The sequence below is a fragment of the Pleurodeles waltl genome, chromosome 8 (assembly GCF_031143425.1).
Source record: "Pleurodeles waltl isolate 20211129_DDA chromosome 8, aPleWal1.hap1.20221129, whole genome shotgun sequence".
NCBI lineage: Eukaryota > Metazoa > Chordata > Amphibia > Caudata > Salamandridae > Pleurodeles > Pleurodeles waltl.
Window position 1 is genome coordinate 388,897,191 of NC_090447.1, and position 26,727 is coordinate 388,923,917.

Genomic DNA, 26,727 nt, shown 5'->3' on the forward strand with positions numbered 1-26,727 from the left:
GCACCCATTCACAGTCCCATTCAGACCCTCATGCACCCACTCACAAATCTACTCTGACCCTCATGCATCCACTCATAGATCTACTCAGACACTGTCACACCCACTCACAGACCCATTCAGACCCTCACACACCCATTCACAGACCCACACACACTGACACATCCACTCATAGACCCACTGAGATACTGATACACCAACACACAGAGCCACTGAGACACTCACACACCCACTCACAAATCATTCAGAGCCTTGTACACTCATTCACAGACCAACTCGGACACTGACACACCCACTCACTGATCAACTCATACTCTCACACACCACTCACAGACCCACTTCAACCCTCACAAACCCAGTCACAGACTCACTCAGCCCCACTCACTGTTCAGACCCTCATACACCCACTCACTAACCCATTCAGGCACTAACACAAACACTCACAGACCCACTCAGCCACTTATGCACCCACTCAGAGACCCACACAGACACTGACACACCCATTCATATACCCACACAGTCCCTCAGGCACCCACTCACAGACCCATTGGAACCCTCACACACAATCACAAATTCACTCAGACTCTCATGCACCCAGTCACAGACCCACACGGACACTGATACATCCACTAACAAACCCACTCAGACCCTCAAGCATCCACTTACAGACCCATTCAGACTCTCTCACACAGACTCACAAATTCCCTCAGACCCTCATGCACCCACTCACAAACCCATTCAGACACTTTCACACCCACTCACAGACCCACACAGACACAGACACATTTACTCACAGACCCACTCATACAGTAATGCACCCACTCACAGATCCAATCAGACCCTAAAGCATTCACTCACAAATCCACTCAGACCCTCATGCACCCAATCACAGAACCACTCAGACACTGACGCACCCACTAAGACACTGACGCACACATTTGCACACCCAGAGACTCTCACCGCCACTCCCACCCCAAATACACCATCTTACACCTAATCTCATATCTAGAGATATAGGTGGTGGCCAACTCCCAGTGATGTAATTCGAGATGTCATCAGTGATGTCACTGACTATGCCATGAGTGATGTAAAATGTGATGTTATAAGGAGTTCATTACAGGGGTGCTAGTTGTAGTTAGCTCAGGTAACCATAACCGCTGAATTTCTCTGGTTTTGTGAAAGTAAATTCAGGACCTAACTATAACATCCCTGTAACCTTTGTTTTTTCAGTGAATTTCTAAGTTTAAAAAAAATTATATTTCCTAACTATAGTTCCCATATATATATATATATATATATATATATATATATATAAACAGCTGTCCCTTAGTGTTCACATGTATCAGAGTGTCCACCTGAAAAAGCAGCTGAGACCACTCCACCTCAAAATGCCTAACTTCACTTTTTTATGCAATGGTACTGCACAAACCTAACACATTTCGGACACCCAGTCTCCTTGATCACGGGTGAGTTCTTCATGAAGACATTGGTTGCTGTCCACACCCACCAGCAGAGGCCATTGGTCTCTGTGCATATGCAATACTGGCCCCCTTTTTGGGATGAGGATGAGATTGTACAGTGTAAACAAGAAGATTGGTGGGATTAGCAGGTGGGTTGGTTAGTGTAGGGTGTGTCTGCAAATTGTTGTTAATCCCCATTTGCCCGAGGTGCTTGACTTTGTCCTGCAGTTTGAGACTGGTCCCAGTGAAAGGGCCAGTATTAGCTTCATGACCATAGCACTGTGCCATGCATCCATCTCCCTGGACTCCTGCAGATGTTCCTGGTGCAACGCAACAACATCCTGGAAATGTTATCCATGTTTGCAAAGACATGGGTCTGCCTCACCATCATTCTTGGGGAGTCTTCTAAGTGGGTGTCAATGGTATGCATGATTACTCATGTTTTTCGTAAATATCCTTCCATTTGCTGAACGCATTGATCTTGAGTTCAGGACTTGGGCATGCTACCTCCCTCTCAGAAAATATGTGACTTTCACTTACTAGTGGTAATGTCTACGAATTTAAACAAAGTGCAATAATCTTTCAATTGAGAAGGATGTGAATAGGTATGGAGAGGCGGAACCTCCAAGGTGTGAAAAAATAAAAAAAAGAGACTGTCAAACAAACGTTAGAGGGTCAGTACAGTTAATTTTTTAGTACAGACATATGGCCCTTCTTTCTGACCAAATCATAAATGTCATGACGTAGAACTGCCATATTGCTACGACAGAGTATTGCCTAGGAAGTTTTACCACCTGAATTTGTATTTTGCAGGACACATGAGCAAAAGCTTATAGTTTTGGTTTTACTTAATTTCAAAACTGAATATTTGCTCTCTTTTCAACCATGATTCCCAGTAGAAATTCCTCCATATAGCACACTGAAGATTGTAATGTACAGTTTTGACCACAGAAAAATTTGAAAATGTTCCCAAACAGTTTTTGAGCCTGATTTCAGAATGCTCAAACACTCAGAATGAAGCTGAAAGTCATTGACTTAGTGTGCATAGAACATGCTAGAACTTCCCTTGCAATAATTTTGGGATCACTTGACATACTAAAAGAGGATTGGGCAATAGCTGCATAGAAAGTGTGTGGTTTGAATGGTAAAATTATTAGCATTGCAAGAAATAATTATTTAATGGAAACTATGAGAAAAAACAATAATGTTCTATCCCTATGCTTGCAAAATATACACACTGAATACATTACTTATGTCTAGAGTTACAGACATACCCATATCCGCTTTTTATCTTTTTATATCAGTAACACTAGATATTTCCTTAATACATAACGTACAGAAACATCTACATACATCTGTATGTTATGTCATACCCACTGACTCACATTTGGACCCAATTTTCCATCTGCAAGAAAACAGACACACCCTTCAAAATATAAGAAGAAGTGAAGAAAGAAGAAAAAATGCTGCCATCTAAACTTGTCGGTCATGTGCTTGAAATACCAAACAAAATTCAAACATAGCAACGGATGGCCATCTTGCAATGGTAGAGTTCCAACATAGCTGTCACATTTAGAACCAATGTGTTAACTATGTTTGAGCAAAACATAATTATAAACTGCATAATATCATACAGTAAGCATTGCAGTGGGCAGCCATCTTTGAATGCTAAAGTATATATCACTGCCGTTGTGATCCACCATTGTCAAATTACTACTTCTAAACATTATGGATATCTTTGGATGGTCAACCCCTATTATATTCTGGACAACTCTGGACATCTCTATTCCAAGATGGCTGTCCTGTTTAGAATAGTGTCCAGACAGGCCGAAGCATCTTTCAGCAACAATGAATGGCATGCAAGATGTCCATATATACCAATCGAGATACTTGTGAATTAGGAAGGATTTTTAAACTACTCACATGCATGCATTCAGGGTTTCTTGCTAACCCATTTCTGATTTGGTTGCATTATCTTGTCTCATTGTATATTATTGTCAGAAAGCTCCAACCTTGAACAGTGTATCTTATGGGAGTCTCTCAACAATTATGCTACTGAGCATATCCAATGAAGATATGGGGGCCAGTCATAGAAAGGGAATAAAGAGAATGGAAAAAGACAGACCACAGAGACACCAGATGCTGTCACTTTGAATTGTCACTCATCTAGGCACTAAAGTCTTCAGGTCTAAGGGGGTATTGTAAGGCATAAAGAGATACCTTAGGATTCTGCTGTGAAGTTCTGGATCTCACCTCAACAGAGAAGAGGATATACCTGGCATGTAACTATATTTCTGTGTTCAGTATATGAAGCTCATGTTCCTGAAGCATATCTGAAGATGAGTACCTTCATATATGATCTTTAACATTTCTTCCCTATTGGTAAGAAAACTACCTGCAGCCTTACAAGTTTGCGTCTCTGGCAAAGATGACCTTAGGTATTGACTTCATTTTCTTACTCTCGTAAGTAATTAACAGGTCCTAGAGGTGTTACAATCCAATCAATCAATCAAGCAGGATTTCTAAAGTGTGACTAATCACTCTTGAAAGTATCCAGGAGCTTGCAGGTCTCAGTGGTCCAATCAAGTAGCGGTCTTGAGAGTTCTAGAATTCTAGAATTCCAAATGAGAGTTGATGGTAACAGAGATGCGTGGTGAGGCTGTTCCAAATACGACCCCCACTTCTGTGATTCCAATCAACAGTGTAGCTATAGCAGTTAAAAATAAAACAATCTAAAGCCCCCAAAGAGTAGATCAGCTGACTTTTCTCAATGGCAGGAAATAGAAATCCTTGCCATGCACTAAGACCGATGAATCTTTCTAAAATAGTGACCATATTTAACATTGACGTATAAGAGGCAAATTTCATTCTTATACACTACCAGGGTAAAAGAGCTCAATAACAATAGGGCAACTACCTGCCACAATTAGATCATTTATTTTGCCCACAGTTGCAAGGTGCTTTTCTTTTTTTGTTACTGAACTTGCATTTCTTGCTGTGTCTATTTTTTACTAATATCTGCACATTGTAATAAACATGACTTTGTTAAAACCTTTTTCTTCTTTGTTAACAATTGCGCAATTCTGCATTGATGTGATTGGTGATTTCAGTGTTTGACTTGGAGACTCCTTTGGCTGTCTGTTTTCATCCTTTGTAAAAGAGATAAGGTTGAACAAAATGGCTGAGTACATGACCCATACTAGGAGGCACAACTTTGATAAAATTTTCATAACGAAATCGGTACTTTTGATTAACAGTATTATACTAGTTTCCTGTTCACATCATTACTCAATGCACTTTTGTCATTCAGTTCATGATGCCCCAGACCTCTGATCAAGTGCAGTTTCTTGGTTGCACAAAACGCTCAAGGTTAGACCCGCTAGAGAGATTTCCTGGTCAAAAACGATGTCCTTACTGTCACATCTTCGAATTACTAAGATCATAGCAGCAAAGTCCCTGACCCTGTAAAGATACCATAATTTAAAATCCTGACATATCCTTTACATTTGTTGAAATCCATGTTTCACACCCACTTGGTCCCTGGTGCAACCTAAAATTGAAAAAAAACGAAACAGAAGGTTTCAAGATTAAGTGAAAACATCACTGGCTCTAAGACAAATAACATCATAGTGCAATGATAAAAATACAAGACAGCCATAAAAGAGGCAAAAACAATGTTGGACAACAAACGTATCAGTTAAGAGTCTCTGCAAAAAATATTTCTTACATTTAATCTGTGCAATGAACAATCCTTTCCTTCGAAAAACACTACAAAATAACACAGTGCTTTACTGTGAAAACTAAAGTGTAATTGGAAAATGGAAAGGCCTGCTTCAATTTTACAAATAAGGTCAGATCTATTGCCCTGGGCCTTACATTCACCCCTATCACTGACAATATTCATTGCTCATTAAAATCCCCTGACTCTTCCTCTGAAGCTGCTCCAGCATAGCTGCTCAAAAGATATGTTTACCACTTAATAAACTGACTATCAGGATCTTGATACAGCCCTATGAAAAAGCGTAATTGTGGCTGTTCTTCTTTATAACACTGTTCTTGCAAATTGTATGAATTATACCACTCTGGAGGTTTTGTTTCTAATCTTTGAAAAAATATTGTTGACTCGTTTAGAAGACTATCCAGAAACTTAAAATAGCCTTTCTCCCTTGTAATGGGGATTCAATACCACATATTGGACAGAGAACACCCTTGATGGGGTTTGGGGCTTTACGTTATAATTTACAGAAAAAATGTGAGTTCATCTATTGGTTATGCTGGACCTCCCTTTTGCTTTTGATGCAGCCAAAATCTCAGTGCATATTTATGATGCCCCTAGCACCACCTTGCCCTACATTTGTATCATTGTTTTTTATGCAAATCTGGTGTTAAGGTGGCTGTTAGAAATGGGGTTTCTGGTTGGCTAGGGTATGCACCTCAGCCAGGCAGAACTTACCCACTCTAGTCACGGCAAGGGAGTTACTCGTCCAAGATAACCCCTGCTCACCCCCTTGGTAGCTTGGCACGAGCAGTCAGGCTTAACCCAGAGGCAATGTGTAAAGCGTTTGCACAACATACACAAAACACGTGACGCAATATCCCCACCACAAAGGAAACACAACACCAGATTATATGAAAATATACTGTATTGTACACAAGGCAATTATCAGACCAAACATCACATATCAGTACTATCCTGCTACCTTAGCAGTTGTCAGAACGTTACACATTAGTTACTCTGCAACCTAGCAGTAGTCACACATAACACACAGGTTACTCAGTATTCTGCAACATAAGCAGTAGTCAGGAAAACACGTTATTACATCAGAGCACTTGTCATAAGAATATCATAAAATGCCCATAGTAGGAACATTAGAAAACATATGGCAAGTTAGAAAAACATATTAGCAAGCACGTCCGTAAAAGGAACATTTGCATACACATATGTAAAAACATCAAATGCAGGTATGTAATATATGAATCAAACAAAAGTCTGTAGAAAGAACTTTGGATTGCAACTATATTGGTCCTCTAAACAGTACCTGGTTGGATGACGGCACCTCCAGTGCCTAGAAGGTGAACAATGGGGCCCCCGGCGCTCCTATGTGCAAAACGGGACCTCCCTTATACTCTGGGGTCAGAGGAGGGCAACATGCACCTCCTCTCTTTTATAGAAAGGCCCCTCCGGGGACCGTGATTACTGGGGGCCCCCCAGGGCCTCAACCGGCCCTCACAGGGGGGCCAAAGCCAGCAAAAACAACTTAGGGCAGGAGGGGGGCACCACGCACCCCCTCCGGTTTAATGACAGGCCCCTCCTGGGATCTCTGGGGGTCCCCCGGGCCTCCATTGGCCCTTCCACCAAGTGGGGGGGCCCACAATAATGCCCGTTTTACCTAACAGCAGAAAAGGACCGTCCTGCTCCTAAAGCAGAGGCCAGGAGGAAGGGGGCACTCCCCGCGTCTTCCCCTGGTCCTGCCATGAAGCCACAAGAAGATCGGACCCCTCCTGGGGCCCGAGCAGACACTCGCCTGTACCCGATGCGGTGCGCGAGTGTTCTTCCAGCTTCCCGGGCCGCTGCGGTGATCTTATTTAAAGGGGCACAATGCAGCCAGGAGCCTACAAGCTCCCAAGGCTCAATAAGCGCGCTGCAAACCACGGAGAAGCACCCCTCGTGAAGAAATGGATGCAGGGGTCAGGGGCCACAGCACCCTGCCCCTGGGGAGCATAATCTTAAGACAATGTCCTCAGGTGGAGGGAAAGGCAGCAAGTGGCAAGTCCTTCACAGTGACCAGGCAGGTCACAGGTCAGCACAGCAGCAGCAGTCCATGGCGGTTCCTGGTGAGTCCTTTCAGCCTTTGGTGTCCAGTTCCAAGATGATTCCAAGAGTCTCCAAATTGTGGGGAAAATTCCCCTGTACTTATAGTCAGTTCTTACATTGTTTTACAATGGTAGGGAGAGGAGGTGCCGGCCAGTTACAACTGGTTCTGGGAGTGCCTCCTCTCTCCTTTCAGCACAGGCTCCAAACATCAGTGGGGGGTTAACGACCCTATTGTGTGAGGCCAGGGCACAGTCTTTATAAATGCAGGTGTGCCCCGCCTCTCCCTTCTCTCAGCCCAGGAAGACTATTCAGTATGCAGATGCACCTCTGTGACACCTCCACCCTCCCTGTGTACAGGCTGTCTGAAAAGTATGCACAAAGCCCCAACTGTCACTCTGCCCAGACGTGGATTGGAGTCAAGCTGCAAAACACCAGAGTCATAAGTACAGATAAATACGCACTTTCTAAAAGTGTCATTTCTGTGATAGTAATAAAAAATACACCCACACCAGTAAGCAGTATTTATCATCACCATCACAACCATACCAAACACGCCTACGCTACCCCTCATAAATCAGACAATACCCCTTACACATAAAGCAGGGCATTTGTAATGCAATCCTACGAGAAGGCAGCACTCACAGCAGTGAGACACCAATTTAGGCTGTTTGTCACTACCAGGACAGGCCATGCAATATGGCACATGTCCTGCCTTTCTACATACATGGCACCCTGCCCATAGGGCTAGCTACGGCGTACCTTAGGGGTGACTTACGTGTAGTAAAAGGGGAGTTCTGGGCCTGGCAAGTAAATTTAGATGCCAGGTCCCTGTGGCAGAAAACTGCGCACACAGGCCCTGCGCTAGCAGGCCTGAGACAGGTTTGAAAGTCTACTTCAGTGGGTGGCGCAAGTAGCGCTGCAGGCCCACTAGTAGTATTTAATTTACAGGCCCTGGGTATAGAGACACCACTGTACAAGGGACTTATAGGTAAATTAAATATGCCAATTAGGTATAAGCCAATCATACCAACTTTAGATGGGAGAGCACCTGCACTTTAGCACTGGTCAGCAGTGATAAAGTGCTCAGAGTCCTAGAGCCAACAGCGAGAGGTCAGAAAAACCAGGAGGAAGGAGGCGAAAAGACTGGGGATGACCCTGCGTAAGGCAAAAAGTCCAACAGTGGAATTTTCCATGCATTGCACCTCTTTGTAAATCCTTGTGCCACATTATGCCTGTGCCAGGCATAAGGTATGCAAGTGGGGTGTCCCCATGTAGGGAGGACCAAAAAAATGTGGCAGTGAAATTTACTATATTTCACTAAGCCATTTTTAAGATCATTACTAACACCTGCCTAAGATAATGCGCCCTTTGAAAACGATGGGTCTCCCTGTGCTTTGCTGCTTTAGCGCCTTAATTTATGGTGCTAATCCAGCAAAGCACCACATTAGTGCCATAAATAATGACGCTAATGTGGTCACGACTGCCATGGTGCGCTGTATTGTGTCATTAGGGGGATGAATGTGGCACTAGAAAAGTGGTGCATCATGGATGATATGCCACTTTTCCATAAATATGCCCCTTAGTACTGTCCCTCACGTAACAATTATCCTATCTACATGGCAGTTTATGCATTATGTTAACCGCAGCACTAATAGTTTGCTTGTAAAGTTTTCTTTCAGACTTTGTTCCCATGAGAAGGCTTGTTTGGTAATATACTTCTCTTGATTTACACATAGTTTGTAAATTCTACTTTGGATGTGGAACATCTTGGACTGTGGATTAGCAATTTGAATATTTGTTTCAATCTTGTGTGGAGCTCCATGGATGGATGCTGTTCCCATGATAAACATGGGAAAATATTGAACTGTTTCACAGTAGAGTCAGATGAACAATTGCTATTGAATAATGTCCTGTCAATGTCAAATGAACTGTTGCCCTGATGAATCAGATTGCTGTAGGAACTTTAAAATATTGATTACCAGTTGGACTTTAGCCAGAGAGAGAGAGGGAGAGAAGATTTTCCAGATCCCCATATCCTGAATGCACAGACCCTTGGAGAGGTACCTTCCTCTCTGCCTGTGCCCCTTTGAAATGCCTTGCTGAGACTTCAACATTTCTCCCTAGCCCAAAGAAGAAGACTCGACTGAGCTTCTGATATGCAAATTGTAGGGGTTCCCTTTTGTCCAGGAAATTGAACTTAAATGAGTTGAACTGACTAGATGTTTGTTAATTCTGAGCAATGCTTTTTTTTCTGTTTATCAGATCCTTTTGCTGGTCTTTTGTGTTATCTTTAATGAATGCTTAGTTCTCTTAATGTAAGCTCCTCTCAGTCTATTTTGTCACCTTGGTCAGCCCTTGGTGATACTGTATCTTTATAAAGTTGTCTTGAAAATGGTATACATGACTTTGAGTTTGATCTTGTAATAACATTTTTTTTAACTTTAATCCTGACTGGAGTTTTATTTGTATGGCCACATGGGTCATACTGCATAAAGAAATTGTGTTGTATCACATTTGTGTTACATGGTTCTACCACACTCTTAGCTGGTTACAACAATTTATTGACCTTGATGAGCATTGATTCCTGCAAAGGAAGAAAATACTCTAGCACTTTCAAGAACATGGAGATCCTATTCTGCTGGATAGGTAGTCCACAGTAGACCACATCAACTGAACCATGGCCAAACACCAGTCCTCTTTTTCATTGGAACACTGGTCTCTGAAAGTGACCCTCAGACTTTTTTTTATCCATTCAGGCATTCCCCACAAGTGGTGTCTGACTGGGATTACCTGCCCTTTTACATGTCTATATTGCCATCACATTTAAGATCCTTAACACCACACAGCACAGTGGGGTGAAGTCTCAAGCTAATGCCACCCAGCTGTACAATACATTTTCCAAAGACAGTACATCTGACTGAACTATAGAATGAGCTATGGGATGCTGATGTCTGGAAACAAGATGATTATCTGCAAGTAAGTAACACAAAAATGTAACTTCTCATTACTAAATGTTGATCTAATTTGTCATCTTTATGACCTTCAGATGTTTTGGACAACCATTGCCATTCTCTACTAACATGAAATTCGGTTGCTACATTATTCTGATCTCTCTTTCGCAGTGCTCAAATCAGGTTGCACATTGGTGGTTAGTTTCATCAACTTACAACTATGAGGTCATTTCTGCTTTTGCTGGCCAGATCTCACAACGAATGTGTGGCTGATGTGCCATCAAACTTCAGATCAGAATAATAGGATTTATTCAGTGCTCCATTAGCCAGACTTCATGATTTCAAAGAGATCGAGTACTATGGAGCAGGAGAGATAATGTTTCCACTTCACAGTAGTCTTCCGAGGGCTCTTTGTCAGAGATATAATTGTGCTTATGGAAGGCCTTCTGTATTTAAATACGTCCCTTACTTGGCCTCTACTTATCTGACTAAGTAATATCTCTCCACTCCTCTGGAGCTCACAAGTAAAGATAAACTCCTTTTCATTATTTAACAGGTAGAACGAAAATCCAAAGTCAATGGCATGTTTCTTTTAAAGGTCATTCTTTCTGAAATTACCTAGCAAAATTTGGTAACCATCTTCTTGTCCATCTTTAAAATGCACTGAAAACATTTTAATTTATATAACTTTAAGCCATTTCATAGAGACTATTTAGGTAATGTAAAAGTGTCATTATGAATCAATCAGGAGGACAAGAGTAAACACATACACCAATTTTACTGGAATCTTGAATTTATCAGTACTTTGTGTTCCAGGAATATCATGCTGCTACATTATGGTCCCTGCAAAATGTGACGAACATTTCAGAATCTGTGTTTCTGCACCAGTTCCGGCAGGCTATTTTCCTTATTTCAGGAGCTGAAAATATTGAGTTGTGGTATTCCCATTAATAATAAATCACACTTGACTAATAACTCTGGTCATCAGTCTGATCTGAATTACAAGTGAACACATAATGAGGGCCTCAGTATGGCTAAACAGACTCATATTTGAGCATACAACACCACAACACATTTGAATTTCTGTATAGACAAAGCAAAAACAATCTGCAAACAGTTAAAATACATATTTAGTATAATTACGTCTTGTGGTACCCCCCCCACACACTTTTTGCCTGATTTCTGAATGCAACTTGGACTGGAGTGCATTGGGATCCTACTAACCAAGTTCCCAGTGCCAGTGTTATTTCCCTAAAACATTGTAAAGGTAATTGGATATATCTTTAGCTACCACTATAAGTCCCTAGTAAAAGATACTTAGGTACCCAGGGCACTGGTTGTGCCACCCTCTAGGTTCCATGCATCCAGATGCACCCAGCACTGCCATAGCAGGCTGAGTGTTCTGGTGCAAACCCAACACACAAACGTGGCGTGGCACACTACCTGTGTGCATTGTCCACCATACACTGCATTTACTATGGGTAAGACACCTCTCTAGCAGGCCTTACAGCCATAAAGAAAGATGTTCCATATTATATGTGAGGGCATAGCTGCATGCGCAATATGCACCTAATGTTTCCCTGCCAAACCTGGGACATAGTGAGTGAACAGAGCAGCCCATTTAATATATGTGCTGGAAACTGGTCAGCACAAGTTTCCCAGCTACATAATGGCTATTCTGAACCCTGGGTTGTTTGGTATCAAACAACTCAGAATGATAAGTTCAAACTGATACCAGTACTGGATTTCTGATAAAATGTACCCAGGGGTCACCTTCGAGGTGCTGCCTACAAAAGCTAATTAACTTGGCCTGATTGCTGACTGATTTCAGCCAGTCTGCCACTTCCAGACAGCCAATACAGAAACCTTGGGGGAGAGCCCTGTCTCTCTAGTTTGTAAAACAATGCCCTTCCTGAGTGGAGGAGCTAACACCCCCTTCCTCAGGAATGTGCGCTGCCCTGGCAGTGAGCATTAAAGGACTACCTCCTTGAAACTCTACCCCAGGCCTGCTGCTAGGAGCATATGGCCTCCCCCTTTGCAAATCCCCACTTTTAGAGGGAGCAAAAGTGGAAAACCACACAAAGGGTAGGGGGAGTGGCCTCACCTGGCATGCACCACCCCCAAGGTGTTGACTGCGAGGAGGACCCTCTATTTCATTTTCCTCTATCTTCGATGGAAGAAAAATAGCCAATCAGGTTTAGGGAAGTGTGCCTTCCCACAGGAAGTAGCCATTAAAGTAGGTGGAGCTACCCATAGATAATTGTCCTATTGGACACTACCAGGTTTACCCTAAAACACCCACTAAATTCTGTAATCCCTAGACCAAGAAATCAGATACGAAAAGGACAAAGAAGAAGACAGCCCAAAAGAAGACCACAGCAAGAGAACTGAGAGCCTGCTGCATCAGAAGAGGAGCCAAGACCTTGCCTGCTGCATCTGGATCCCAACAATCACTGCTGCGGAGGAGCTGACTACATGACTGTCCTTACAAGACCCAAGGACCTCCAGTCATCACAAATAGCCCAAGATCTCCCTCCTGAGTGGAGGCATGGCTGAAGAAAGCAACAAGAATTGAAAAGCCAGTGAGGGTCACTTCACTGACCGGCCAATATCTCCACAAGCAGAAGTTGCAGCCAGACCCAATGACACACACAACAACAGCCTGGACAAGACCTACAAGTATGCCAACTATCGTGGCACTGCATCCTCCAGTGGCCGAGCTGTGCCAATACCCCAGCCAATGTCCATTACACATTGGATTCAAAGAAGTCAGCTCCCCAGAGATGCAACTGGACCAGGAGGAAGCCCCAGTCAAGGGACTCCAGGAACACCCCATACCTTCCACCAGAGTAACACCATTGTCTTGTGAGCCACCCTCAAAGAAGCTTACCTCCAGTTCCAAAGGGCTCCATTGCGCACAGCTCCTGGATCACCAACTCACCCGGCATCCAGCCACCCTGTGCCCTGCAACGAGGGACCAGCTGTGCTCCACGGGTCCCTAACCCCTTGCGACCTTGACAGCCTAAGAAGACCCTAAGGCATCATCATTATGCCTGCAAACCATCTCCTTTTCCAGGTGGCCCCTCCAAGTAGCCCTTTGCCAAGCGACTTTCTAGCTCTGCTACCGCCGGAACCGGGAGCCCCATGAGTCTCTCCACCTGGAACAGCGTGCAACCCGACTGCTTCAAGCATCCTGCAAAAGAAGACACTGGTAACCCAACTGTACAATTTTTAATGCATTTCTAAAAGTGACTGCCTATTGATTCCTATGGTGCGTATTTACGCAAGAAAGACAAACTTTATTAAAACTTTGAAAAATCATAACTCAGAAAGTATTCAACGTATCTTGACCATCTTGTTCTTAAAAATTATATAAAAATTTGAAGTATTTTTATCAAATTGATCTCAGGTTATTCCTTGAGTGTGTGTGGTGCATGATTGATACTGTGAGTACAACAAATGCTTAGCACGCCTCCTAGATTGGCCTAACTGCTCAACCAAGTTACTTAAAAAATTGGAGCATTAGGTGATCTGATTTTTGCCTCTAGAAACCAACGTGTGGTTGCCGGGACCCCCTGCACAGTGTGCCTAGTTTTGCACACTACATAGAGGGCCAGCCTCCTACACTTCTTCGTTTCAAAGCTGTGATTGATTATGAGTTAACTATCTACAGTATTTTGTCAGTTAAGAGAACCATGATAAAGAGTGTGAAGGAGTGGGTTCTTTGTGTTTTGGATTACCTGGTTATTGGACTTCAGCTGTGAGTCTCACTCACTCTAATCTTCTGTAAAATTAACTTGCGTAATAATTGCCATTTCCTGTCTTTTAAAATAATGCCACCTGCTGAGCAGCTGTGGTAAAGGGTTCTGTGCTGGGCCTATGCAAACATGTGTACCCAGGCACAGGTGTGAGGTATGGGTGAATTGGACTGCTGTTTAGCTCTGCTTGATAGCCTGTCACAGATGGGACCTAGAATAAATTGGATTTGGCCTTCGTTAAACTGGCTATACAAAAAAAACCATTTCCATGTCCCACTCCAAATCGGTGTTTCTCTAGTGCATTGTACACTCTAGGTGAACGCTTCACTAAAATTTTAACTTTGCATTCTCTCAGCAATGATAAGTTGATACAGTAATATTCTGTATGTTTTAAAAGATCCAGGGCATAAATGTAATATTCATTTGTCATATCTGTGCACCTTCAAATACTTTGTGTTTTCCAGAATTGCCCTTAGTCAGCCCTTAATGAGATTAAGGCTTTGAGCTACCCCACTGGCTTGAATTAATTACTCTCCTACTCCCCTTCACTGGCCCATCTGTAAGGTATTGATCTTTGTCCTAGAAAAATTACAGAGTCTTGGAGAAATCAGCACATGCTGATTAATTTTCACTTCCCTGACAAACCTGGACATTCTTTTCTCACAGAAGCAATTGGAAGAAGTCAGCCCTCTGGCACCAGTCATACCAGGTGACATAACAAGTCTGCATTGGAGATAGGGTCAGGGCCAAGGCCCAGGAGACATCTGTGGCAACGTTTTTCAATGCCATCTTTAAAAAACACATCATACTGTGAAAGGAGGTGGATCAACCAGTTATCCAGTGGGGCGTCTTTGCCTCCAAAATGGTTGCTCTCCCAAAATTCTCCACCACCAGTTTTACCCCCAGCACACCTTGTAGATTGAGAGAAGAGAGATATGATGGAGGTAGAGGATAGAATCTCACATGGAGGAATCCCTGACTGAAGTGAAGGGCCACTCTGGACATGTACGTATTGGCACTCCGTTAGACCCTAATTCAATGCCCAGTGGCACTGGTCTCTACACTCCCCCTATGCGACAGTAGAGAGTGGGCTTGCTGGGAACTCTGGAGAAGATATTTCCCTTGGTCTTCCCCGGGACAGTTGTGGCAGGAGGTATAAAGAATGGTGTGTCCCCGATTGTTGACAGGTGTCCTTCTAAAGACCAGGAGGCTTTGGAGCCTGTGGAGTCCAGGCAGGTGGTGAGGTTTGCTTAAAAGTTTCTGGGGTGCTGCTGCTGAGAGACCCATACCAGACCACAAGGAGCTCAGACAGGAGGACAGGTCCCCTGTGCTCTTTTTTCTGGAGGACTCATTTTAAGAAAGCTCCATCAACAAATCTCCTAAACAAGTATAGTCCTGTGGCTGTTAACAAAAACTCCTGATGGCTGCAGCCCCTACCAGGAGCAACATACTAGAACCCCCATGCAAAATGATCAACCATGGCCAACATTGTTTGCTTTCATTGCTGTAATCACTTTCAGTACTTGCCAAAGTTTCCTGTGGGCAACTGTTGCAGAGTGGTACCCACATTAAAGTAGAGATGCCCATCAGGATGTGTATACTACCCCTCGGAATGTCCTGTGCTGTGGGCATGACTCCACAGCAGTCAGGACTACCATCAAGGGCATAACACTGCATCAGTAAAATTACTGTGGGTGGGCTAGTGTCTGGAAGGGTCAATGTACCCAGAGGACAGTGAGCTCCTGCTGCTCCTTGCTTATGCTGTGCAGCACCTCAACTTCTGTGTCTGTGTCAAGGAAGAGAGAGACTGGGGCCTGAATGCAGACAGAAGGCAGAAACCATGAGTCACTGGGCCCATGCTGCAACAAAGGGCATATAGGTGGGAGAAGGAGGAAGACGGCTCCCCTTCTCACAAAGAGAAGAGTGCAGAGTGGGCAGAAGTCAGAATGTTATGTGGTCTTGATCTCTTGTACAGTCCTATGAAGTGAAGTGAGGTATACAAAGAGTTCCAGAGGTGTTTTCGAAGAAGAGAGCCAGAAGATTCTCAATTTAAAAAATGATGGGGTACAAAAAGGAAAACATTACGGCTCTGTGGCTAATTCAATAGACTTCCCATGAGTTCTATAGCACTCCCTGTAATCTACTCTAGCTATTTAAAAAAGAAATTGCATATTTATCTGGTTGGTGTCCCAGGAGGACCAGTCATCACCAGGGGAGTTTTTGTTGAATTTTTGGGAGGTGTTTTGAGGTGAACAACAACCCTCCAACTAGAAGCCCTAGTTTCTATATAAAAAATGTTTTTTTACTTCCATATATCTTTTGTGCTGCTTGACGTTGATAAATCTTCAAAAACGTTCCCCAAAAAATTGCCACTCATGTCAGCTGCTGTCTGGAAATTTTCGGCCGATCCATGCGGAGGGGCCGTGAAAAAGGGGAGGTCCCAAAACACTTTTTCCCCATTCATTTTTCCATAGGGATTTTAAACAGTGATGGAGCTGAATGGAATGGAATTACACCACATTAGGCAGGAAGGTAGGTCGTGGTCCAGAAAGCGACCTTTCTTTGTTTTGGTGTAAATCTGTTCAGTAGTTTTAGCGAAATTAAAGGAAATCTAAATTTGTATATCTAGGGATGTGAAGGATTAGCGACCCCTCCTGATATCTTTCTGAGATCTGATTGGCTGACAACATTTCAACAAAGTAACTGTTGAAGTATTGTCAGCCATCTTGAGACTCGGCTGAATCCAAGTCCCAGAAAAAACAAGAATAAAAAATACAAAAGGGGTCATGGTATGAACACCTTGACCCCTGAGCTTTGAGCTTGCCAAGCACTGCTTATTACCCCACAAATTATGGCACTCATGACCTCTTTAATAACATCACTGAGAATAGCACTGTAATATTTGCAGTGAATTTTTTGATGAAAAAGCTGTGCATGGTGGGGGCGCAAGTTATCGTTACCTTAAATCATGAGTTATGGTTACTTGAGGTAACTCTAACTATAACTGATGAATTTCTATGGTTTTGTACGTTTAAAATGTGAGGATAACCATAACATCCCTGTAACTTTTGTTTTTTAAGTGAATTTCAATTTTTTTTTTATTTCTATCTTCTAACTCTAACATCCCTGTAGCCCTTGTTACAGAAGTGTTATAGAAGTGTCTTTCACATTTGCACTTTTGAAATGTGACTGGTATCTAGGCACTGAAGTTCACACGTTTTACAAAATGTGACTTTTATTTTATTGAACAGCATCCAGGCATACAGTGTTGTGCTAAGCATAGAAATACCGGTTAATCAAAACAGCAAGGATATTTCTTTAAAATCAGATAAGGATCACAGATATCAACAATACATAGTTTCAGAAACATGAGTATGAAAACAGGTATGCTGCCGACAAAACTTTCAATCATCCAAGAACATGTGTTTCTATGTGTTTTTAAAAGAGATAGCTTAAAATAAGTTCGAATGTGTATTTTACAAAGCGGAGAGAAACTATTGAACTATAAGGGCTGATGCAGCCTTTTAAGAAGCTAAAATAATCATATACAATTGAATTGTGTATAATTTACATGATGTGATCATAAAGCGGACCACAAGGTCCAATATACCTAATAATAGCAGGATAATAAAAGCACAAAATTAAGGGAAATTTGAAAGAATCCAAGCGAAGAGAATAGATGACCATAACATTTACGACAACAAAGTTTACATTGTGTTTTATTTTTAGTGTGTCCTCGCAGTTATCTGGTTAGAACAGCCGACTAACATCTCAATGGGATTTTGATAACCATGCATGGAAGCCATTCAATCATCTTTTGCAACCGGCTATACAACAACATGATTTCCATAATACATTACAAACATCTATTTTGTGTAACAGATCGAAAACGTAACCTTTTGAAAATGATTTATTGTCTCTAATGAATTCTTGTATTTTTGCAATCTGTTACATTTCTGATTCTAATTCCCGATTCAATTTTGAAAATAAGATTGTTTCAACTCGTTGATTCATGTACAGCTTTTACATTCTTTATTTTTTGCTGACTCTTCTAAAGAGTGTGACTAGTGACACTGATGACAATGTAAAATGGCATTTCTGAAGTAAAAAGAAATACAATCATTTTAAAAGTTAAGGTTAATAAAACCAAATAGTAGATAACAGTGTGTGGTCTATTTTAACTACACATTCCTCATGAAGTTCTGGAGCATGGACATGATATGCTAGAAAAACACATATTAACCTCTTCGCTGCCAGTCCTTTTCCCCCTCAGGTGACAGGCCTTTTTTTGGCTATTTGGGGCAGGGCGTGCTTAGGCCCTCATAACTTTTTGTCCACATAAGCTACCCACGCCAAATTTACATCCTTTTTTTCAAACATCCTAGGGATTCTAGAGGTACTCAGACTTTGTGGGTTCCCCTGAGGGAGACCAAGAAATTAGCCAAAATACAGTGAAAATTTCGTTAAAGGGCTGCAGAAGAAGGCTTGTGTTTTTTCCCCTGAAATTGGCATCAACAAAGGAGGGGTTGCAGTGCTAAAATCACCATCTTCCCAGCTATCAGGAACAGGCAGACTTGAAACAGAAAACCCAATTTTTTAACACTATTTTGGCATTTTACTGCGACATACCCCATTTTAACGTTTGTTTTGTGCTTTCAGCCTCCTTCCAGTCAGTGACAGAAATGGGTATGAAACCAATGCTGGACCCCAGAAACCTAAACATTTCTGAAAAGTAGACAAAATTCTGAATTCAGCAATGGGTAATTTGTGTAGATCCTACAAGGGTTTCCTACAGAAAATAACAACTGAAATAAAAAAATATTGAAATTGAGGTGAAAAAAACAGCCATTTTTCTCTACGTTCTACTGAGTACTGAATACTGAAAGCAATATACTGTTACATCTGCTGGACTCTTCTGGTTGCGGGGATATATAGGGCTTGTAGGTTTCTCAAGAACCCTAGGTATCCAGAGCCAATAAATGAGCTGCACCTTGCAGTGGGATTTCATTCTATACCTGTTATACAGCAATTCATTTGCTGAAATATAAAGAGTCAAAAATAGGTATCAAGAAAACCTTTGTATTTCCAAAATGGGAACAAGATAAGGTGTTGAGGAGCAGTGGTTATTTGCACATCTCTGAATTCTGGGGTGCCCATACTAGCATGTGAATTACAGGGCATTTCTCAAATAGACATCTTTTTTACACAGTGTCTTATATTTGGAAGGAAAAATGTAGAGAATGACAAGGGGCAATAACACTTGTTTTGGTATTCTATGTTCCCCCAAGTCTCCTGATAAAAATGGTACCTCACTTGTGGGGGTAGGCCAAGTGCCTGCGACAGGAAATGCTCCAAAACACAAAGTGGACATATCACATTTTCTCAAAGAAAACAGAGGTGTTTCTTGCAAAGTGCCTACCTGTGGATTTTGGCCTCTAGTTCAGCCGCCACCTAGGGAAACCTACCAAACTTGTGCATTTCCTAGAACTAGAGACCTAGGGGAATCCAAGACGGGGTGACTTGTGGGGCTCTCACCAGGTTCTGTTACCCAGAATCCTTTGCAAACCTCAAAATGTGGCTAAAAAAACACTTTTTCCTCACATTTCGGTGACAGCAAGTTCTGGAATCAGAGGGGAGCCACATATTTCCTTCCACCCAGCGTTCCCCCAAGTCTCCCGATAAAAATGGTACCTCACTTGTGTGGGTAGGCCTAGTGCCCGCGACAGGAAATGCCACAAAACACAAAGTGGACACATCACATTTTCTCAAAGAAAACAAAGGGTTTTTTTGCAAAGTGCCTACCTGTGGATTTTGGCCTCTAGCTCAGCCGCCACCTAGGGAAACCTACCAAAACTGTGCATTTTTGAAAACTAGAGACCTAGGGGAATCCAAGACGGGGTGACTTGTGGGGCTCTCACCAGGTTCTGTTACCCAGACTCCTTTGCAAACCTCAAAATGTGGCTAAAAAAACACTTTTTCCTCACATTTCGGTGACAGAAAGTTCTGGAATCTGAGAGGAGCCACAAATTTCCTTCCACCCAGCACTCCCCCAAGTCTCCCGATAAAAATTGTACCTCACTCGTGTGGGTAGACCTAGTGCCCGCGACAGGAAATGCCCCAAAACACAAAGTGGACACATCACATTTTCTCAAAGAAAATAGAGGTGTTGTTTGCAAAGTGCCTATCTGTGGATTTTGGCCTCTAGCTCAGCCGCCACCAAGGGAAACCTACCAAACCTGTGCATTTTTTAAAACTAGAGACCTAGGGGAATCCAAGACAGGGTGACTTGTGGGGCTCTCACCAGGTTCTGTTACCCAGAATCCTTTGCAAACCTCAAAATGTGGCTAGAAAAACTCTTTTTCCTCACATTTCGGTGACAGAAAGTTCTGGAATCTGAGAGGAGCCACAAATTTCCTTCCACCCAACGTTCCCCCAAGCCTCCCGATAAAAATGGTACCTCACTTGTTTGGGTGGGCCAAGTGTTTGTTACAGGGAAGAGTCAAAAACACCTCAAAATTGAGGGTGAACCAAAGTGGGTCCAAAAGGGCAGTTTGAAAAAAAACATTTTTAGGCTGACAAGTGCAGCAGAAATTTTATTGGTATAGATAATTCACTGCTGGGTGGTAGGAATTTTGTGGATTCCTGCAGATTCCAGAAGGTTCCATCACAAAAATGTTGGAAAAATGTGTGCTTTCCAGCTAAATTTCAGGTTTGCAGGGCATTGTGGGTAAGGAAATGGTACAGGGTGCGTGTGAAGCACACCATCCTGGAATCAAGTAGATGTTTAGTTTTCAGATGTGTCTAGGTCTTGTGGATTTTTCTACATGGCAGCTACCCAAAGTAAAAAAAAGTGCAGCCCTCACAATTCCAAGTGGGACGATTTTGAGAGTTACCAAGCTCTCATGGCCCAAATGTAAAACAAAAACCAAAAATAATCAAATGTCCTCTTGCTTGCCATGGGATAAGATGTTTTAGTGTGTTGAGGAGAGCTGAATGACTGTTAGCCCCTTCAGTTCTGGTGGGGGCATAACCAGGCCCATACTGGTTGGTAGCCACCACCCCACTATTTTCTTTTATTGTTTTTATTCCCTGGCATCTATTAGACTTTCTGACCCCCCGGGTGTGGATCGGGGGTAATTGCCCAATCTGCCCACTGGTGGGCAGAACCACTTTGGCCCCATTTATTTGGGGTGGGGGTATGGCCATACCCCCAACCTCTTATTTTGAAAAAAAAACCTTCCCTGGTCTCTGGTGGGCTTTCAGTCCCCCCTTGGGGGCAGATGGGCCTTCCAAAAATAGGCCAATCTATCCCCAAGGGGGGCAGTTATGGCCAACAGTAATGTGCTCCCATAGGGAGCGACCCTTGCCCAAGGGGCTGCCCTCCTAAAGCAAAACACACACATACACACACACCAATCCATGGTGTCTAGAGGTTTCTGCCCCCTTTGGTGGCAGATTGGCCTAACAAAAATAGGCCGATGGGGCAGAAATGGCCTAATAATATTCCCCCCCCCCCCGGGAGTGACCATTGCCCAAGGGGCCACTCCCCAAACATTAAAAAAAAATAAAAAAATTATCCCTGGTGTCTAGTATTTTTCTGCCCCATGGGGGCCTAAATATCATTTGCCCCCCTGGGGAGCGGCCCTTGCCCAAGAGGCCACTCTCCTTATGCGCAAATACAAAATAATTCCCTTATTGGAAATAACCCCCCCAAAAAAATTCCCTGGTGTCTAGTGGCATTTCTGCTGCCCGATCGCATCACAATCGGGCAACAGAAATGCTCAGAGAGACATGAAAGGAGAGGAAAGGCCTTTCCTCTCCTTTCATGCCTCTCCGCCCCCTCCACGCCGGGGTGAAAGCGCACTGACATCATCAGACGCCACAGGGTTGGGGGTGTCTGGGGAAACGATTCCCCTTCCATCTCTGCCCAGGGGAGGGGTTTGCTCGGCCATCGGGGGGAGCGCTAGCGCTCCCCTCGGGGGCCCATTGCCGGACGAGACCACCTCGTCTAGGGCACAGAAGGGGTTAAATTCACAGGTATACACTAAATAGTGATCAGATGTCCAACTAAATGACCAATTAAAACCCAAATGCACAGTGTTGAACTCTACCCTTTCTGCAGGGTCATCTCCAAATGTTTAGACTTCACCCCTCTTATTTTCTGAACCAGTTTTTGTTGTCTTTTTAGGATTTTGTGCACACTACCCATGCTAACCAGTGCTAAAGTACTAATGCTCTCTCCCTTAAACATAGTAAAATTGGCTTATTCCATCGCATTTGGCCTGACTATGTCCTGGTGTGGCATGACTAGATAACCACAGTTGGTGTTTTGTGCTTTTCCATTTTAAAACTTTGGAATTGCACATCTCTGGTTCCACCAATTAGAATTTTGTGGTTGTGGTGTCAAACAATGTATTACATTTCAGTCTATGGTTCTAATGTTGTGTGGGATTTTTCTTCTGTTGTGTTTTCACTTTATTGGTGTATGTGTGTGACATAAATACTTAACTCATTGTTTTCAAGTTAAGCTGCACTGCTTTTGTGCCAAGCTACCAGTAGGTTCAGCATAGGTTAACTTAGTGACTACTTTGTGGTTCGCTCTAACAAGCATTGTTGCTTGAAAATTGCTCACACCCTCCTTAACCAACAGCCCGATTCTTCACACCGAACTGCAGACTAATGCTTATGTGCAAATACAGCTTGTCTTCAAATGGCAATGCACAACCTCACATGCTTTGAATCCTCAAGCACTGGGCATCATCACATGCCTATGTCCAGCCTCTTGTATATATAGGCAGTTTGAAACACCCAGGTCTGATTGCAAATATGTGCAAATGTGTTATTGTTAAAGCACAACTAACATATGCATAAGCATAACTTAAAATGCTCAGGCACCAACTCCACTGAGCAAGCAGGTGAATGAGATATTGAAGGCAGGCTTCTAATGGTGCAAACAAATGAAGTGTCTTTCTGTCTCAACATGTGAAAGAGAGCATAAGCTCACCTTCAAAGTGCTCCAGCCCACATGTGCAAAGTCTAAAGAAACACAAAAGGGCATGTATCAAAGTTAAACACCAGGTGGTGTTGCCAGGCATGCTGATGATGAAACACAATGCAGGTTCTCTTCCACCGCTATTGCCTCTTTCTAGGCTACACCAAATTGCAATAGTACATGTAGGCTGAAAGGTTCTTTCTCACTGTCCCTCTCAAAGTGTCACAGCAGAAAGTAAAAGGCTTGATCGACCTGATTAAGACCAAATAAATGCCTACCTTGTTCTGTAAATACGTGAACCAATAACTTGGAAAACATTTGCAAGTGCAAGGTTACCTTACACAGATGCACTATATATACCCAAGTTTGACATTGTGATCCAGCACCATGTTGGAAAGGGGTGTGTGAAGGCTGTGGCAAAGTGGGCTTGGTTGAGTAGAGGAATTCAATATGTACATTTTTAGATGAACAGGTCAAATCCCAAAGGAACCTCGAAATGGAAATGAAGCAATTCTGCTCATCATATTTATCCATCTTTACTATCTCCCTTACTAAGGAAGAGTTGTTTAGTGCTTAGTTGCAGATTTAAGAGTGAGGAAATGTTAGTTCAAATTCCAGCGTTGTACACTAATGAAATTCTGTCATCTTTTGAACATTCCTTTCTCCCTGATCCTGGGTTTCCTTATCTGCAGATGAGAAAAAAACTCAATTCACAGTTTGTGCTGTGAATAAAAGTCCATTACGTCATGTTTTCTTTTTTATGTGGAGTAAGGGAGAGGTCCCAGTTTAACTTATTCAACTTACACACTTGTGGCCTACTCTAGTGTTTGAGGGACACATTTACTAATCTTTCAATTAATGCAGGACAGCAAGCAGTGTTGTTGTGTTGCGTGGTATGAAGAGTTAGATAGCATAAATGCTCTATAGTTATAAAGATATGGATTATTTCTGCACATTTCGCAGCCTAGCACCAATGCAGGCACCCTTGTCTGATAGTGCAAGGGTGTTTGAACTATAAGCGGGATTGTTTTTGTGCAGGAGGGCATACCTTCCTGCACAAAAACAATCCTTAGAGACATTTTCGTTTTTCTATGTGTGATGCAGAATGCATCACATGAGAATGAGGAAATAACAAGGAGAAATAAAGATATTTCTCCTCGTTTCACCTCACTAGGGAAAGTGTAGCATTTTGACCCACAACCAGGTTTACTTGCTTAAGTAAATCTGGGAATGAGCCAAAATCATCAATGTATGCAGGAAAATGTCCATGTTCCACCTATAGAACGTCTCCTAGCTTCAAAAGTAATGTGACACAGCGCAGCTCACTGTGTTGCATTACATTTCTTCACAAAGACACACAAAGGGGGTTATTCTAACTTTGGAGGAGGTGTTAATCCGTCCCAAAAGTGACGGAAAAGTGACGGATTTACCACCAGCCGTATTACGAGTCCATTATATCCTATGGAACTCGTAATACGGCTGGTGGTATATCCGTCACTTTACCGTCACTTTTGGGACGGATTAACACTCCTCCAAAGTTAGAATAACCCCCAAAGTGTTGCAAATCGCCCCTGGTGTGGGTTTGTAACACAAAGGCTTGATAATTCCGGATCTGACTATAGTAACTCTAAACCTGCCTGAAATCTCATGAGTGTCTTCTAACAAGGAACATTCTGAATTAAAATACGATGCAATGCCTAAATTGGTAATGTTTCTTCAGAAAACTGGTGAGTCATTAACTGGAAATAATTGTAAAATATGGGTATGTAAGAGATGTCAGACATTTGTGACAAGAGGAGTGTTTCTAAAGGAAAGTAGATGTATTTTATAAGAAAGTGCAGTTCTACATTACTTTACTTAATTTATTGATTGAACATATTTACTTTCTTTCAGGCAGTCAGAGGAATACAGGCATTTGTATATCAGAAGACCTCTCAGTGTTTTAAGATTTCAATTAAAAAGTACTCTGGGTGGAGTGTCACATAGATGTGAACCTAATGTTTTCTCCACTAGAGTAATTTGATATTATAGAAAGGGTGCAGCTGCTTGGATCCCACCTGTATGGGGGTATTTACTCATTTGCTTGGTGATAGGGCCCCACACAAATGAAAAAAACATTTTGCTGCACCATATTTTAGAAGCACTTGACCTCCTGTCCGCCATATTGCGAACTCCATAGGCTATAGTAGGATCGTAACACGGTAAATGGGATATCCGTCACGTTTGTGATGGAGTAACCCCCTCCACCAAACTCTAAATCAGGTCAACAGTTTTTTAGCATTGCAGCCTTGGTACTTCTGTTTGGTATCTCTTTGATAAAGTGTTTGTGTTTTATTTTTGCAATGTATTTCTTATGTTTCCCTTAATATCGCGCATAAAATAGATATTTCAATGAAGGAAATGTAATGATAATTATTGAACTATTAATATTATTTGAGAGCCTACCTAGGCTTTACTGGGGAAAAAGCACAGTGGAAGGAAATATCATTAACCCATTGGATGCCGTGGATGTAACAGTTACGTCCTCGGCAGCATCACTCGAGTGCCGAGGACATAACCGTTACATCCTGCACCCAGCCCTCGGGGGAAGAACTAGCGCTCCCCACAAAGGCCTCCCACCCCCTCCCCTGGGCAGGGATGGAAGGGGAATCACTTCCACTTCCACCCCTGTCCCCCAGTGACATCTGATGATGTCAGCACGCGTTTCTCCTCGGTACGGGGGCAGGGGATGTCAGGAAGACATGTTCATGTCTCCCTGAGCATTCCTACATCCCGATCGCAGAGCGATCGGGTTGCAGAAATGCCCACAAGACACTGGGGCTTTTTTTTTTTTTTTAAATGGACATAAGGGGAGTGGCTCCTTGGGCAGGGGTCGCTTCCCAGGGGGCAATTATGTTTTAGGCCATTTCTGGCCCAATTGGGGGCAGATCAGCTCATATTAATTAGGCCCATCTGCCCCGAAGGGAGGAAGAAATCCCTAGACACCAGGGATTATTTATCTTATTTTATATTTTTCTGGAGGGGAGCGTCCAACAGGCAAGAGTCACTCCCCTGGGGGCTAAATTTATTTTAGGCCATTTCTGGCCCCCCTTGGGGCAGATCGGCCTATTTTTCTTAGGCCAATCTGCCCCAATCAGGTCAGTAAAACCACTAGATGCCAGGGTTTTTTTTTCCGACAATTTCACAAAAAAGGAGCTACCCATTAGGCAAGGGTGTGGGGGCAAATTTATTTTAGGCCATTTCTGCTCCCCTTGGGGGCAGATGGGCCTATTTTAATTAGGCAAAAGCACTAGGAACCAAGGATTAATTGTTTTTATTTTTTTTTCAGATGGGGAGTGACCTCTTAGTTAAGGGTCGCTCCCCTGTGAGGCAATATTATTTTAGGCCATTTCTGCCCACCTTGGGGGCAGATCGGCCTATTTTTCTTAGGCCAATCTGCCCCCAAGGGGGTCAGAAACCACTAGACACCAGGGATTTTTTTTGTGCCAATTTCACGCAAGGGGACCGACCCCTTAGGGTAAGGTCGCTCCCCTGAGGGGCACATTTATTTTAGGCCATTTCTGCCCTCATTAGTGGCAGATCAACCTATTTTAATTAGGCCAATCTGCCCCCAAGGGGGGCAAAAACCACTAGGCACCAGTGATTTTTTATTTTTTTTATTTTTTACAGATGGGGAGCGACCCCTTAGACAGCGATCACTCCAACCGGGGCAAATTTATTTTAGGCCATTTCTGCCCCGCTTGTGGGAAGATCG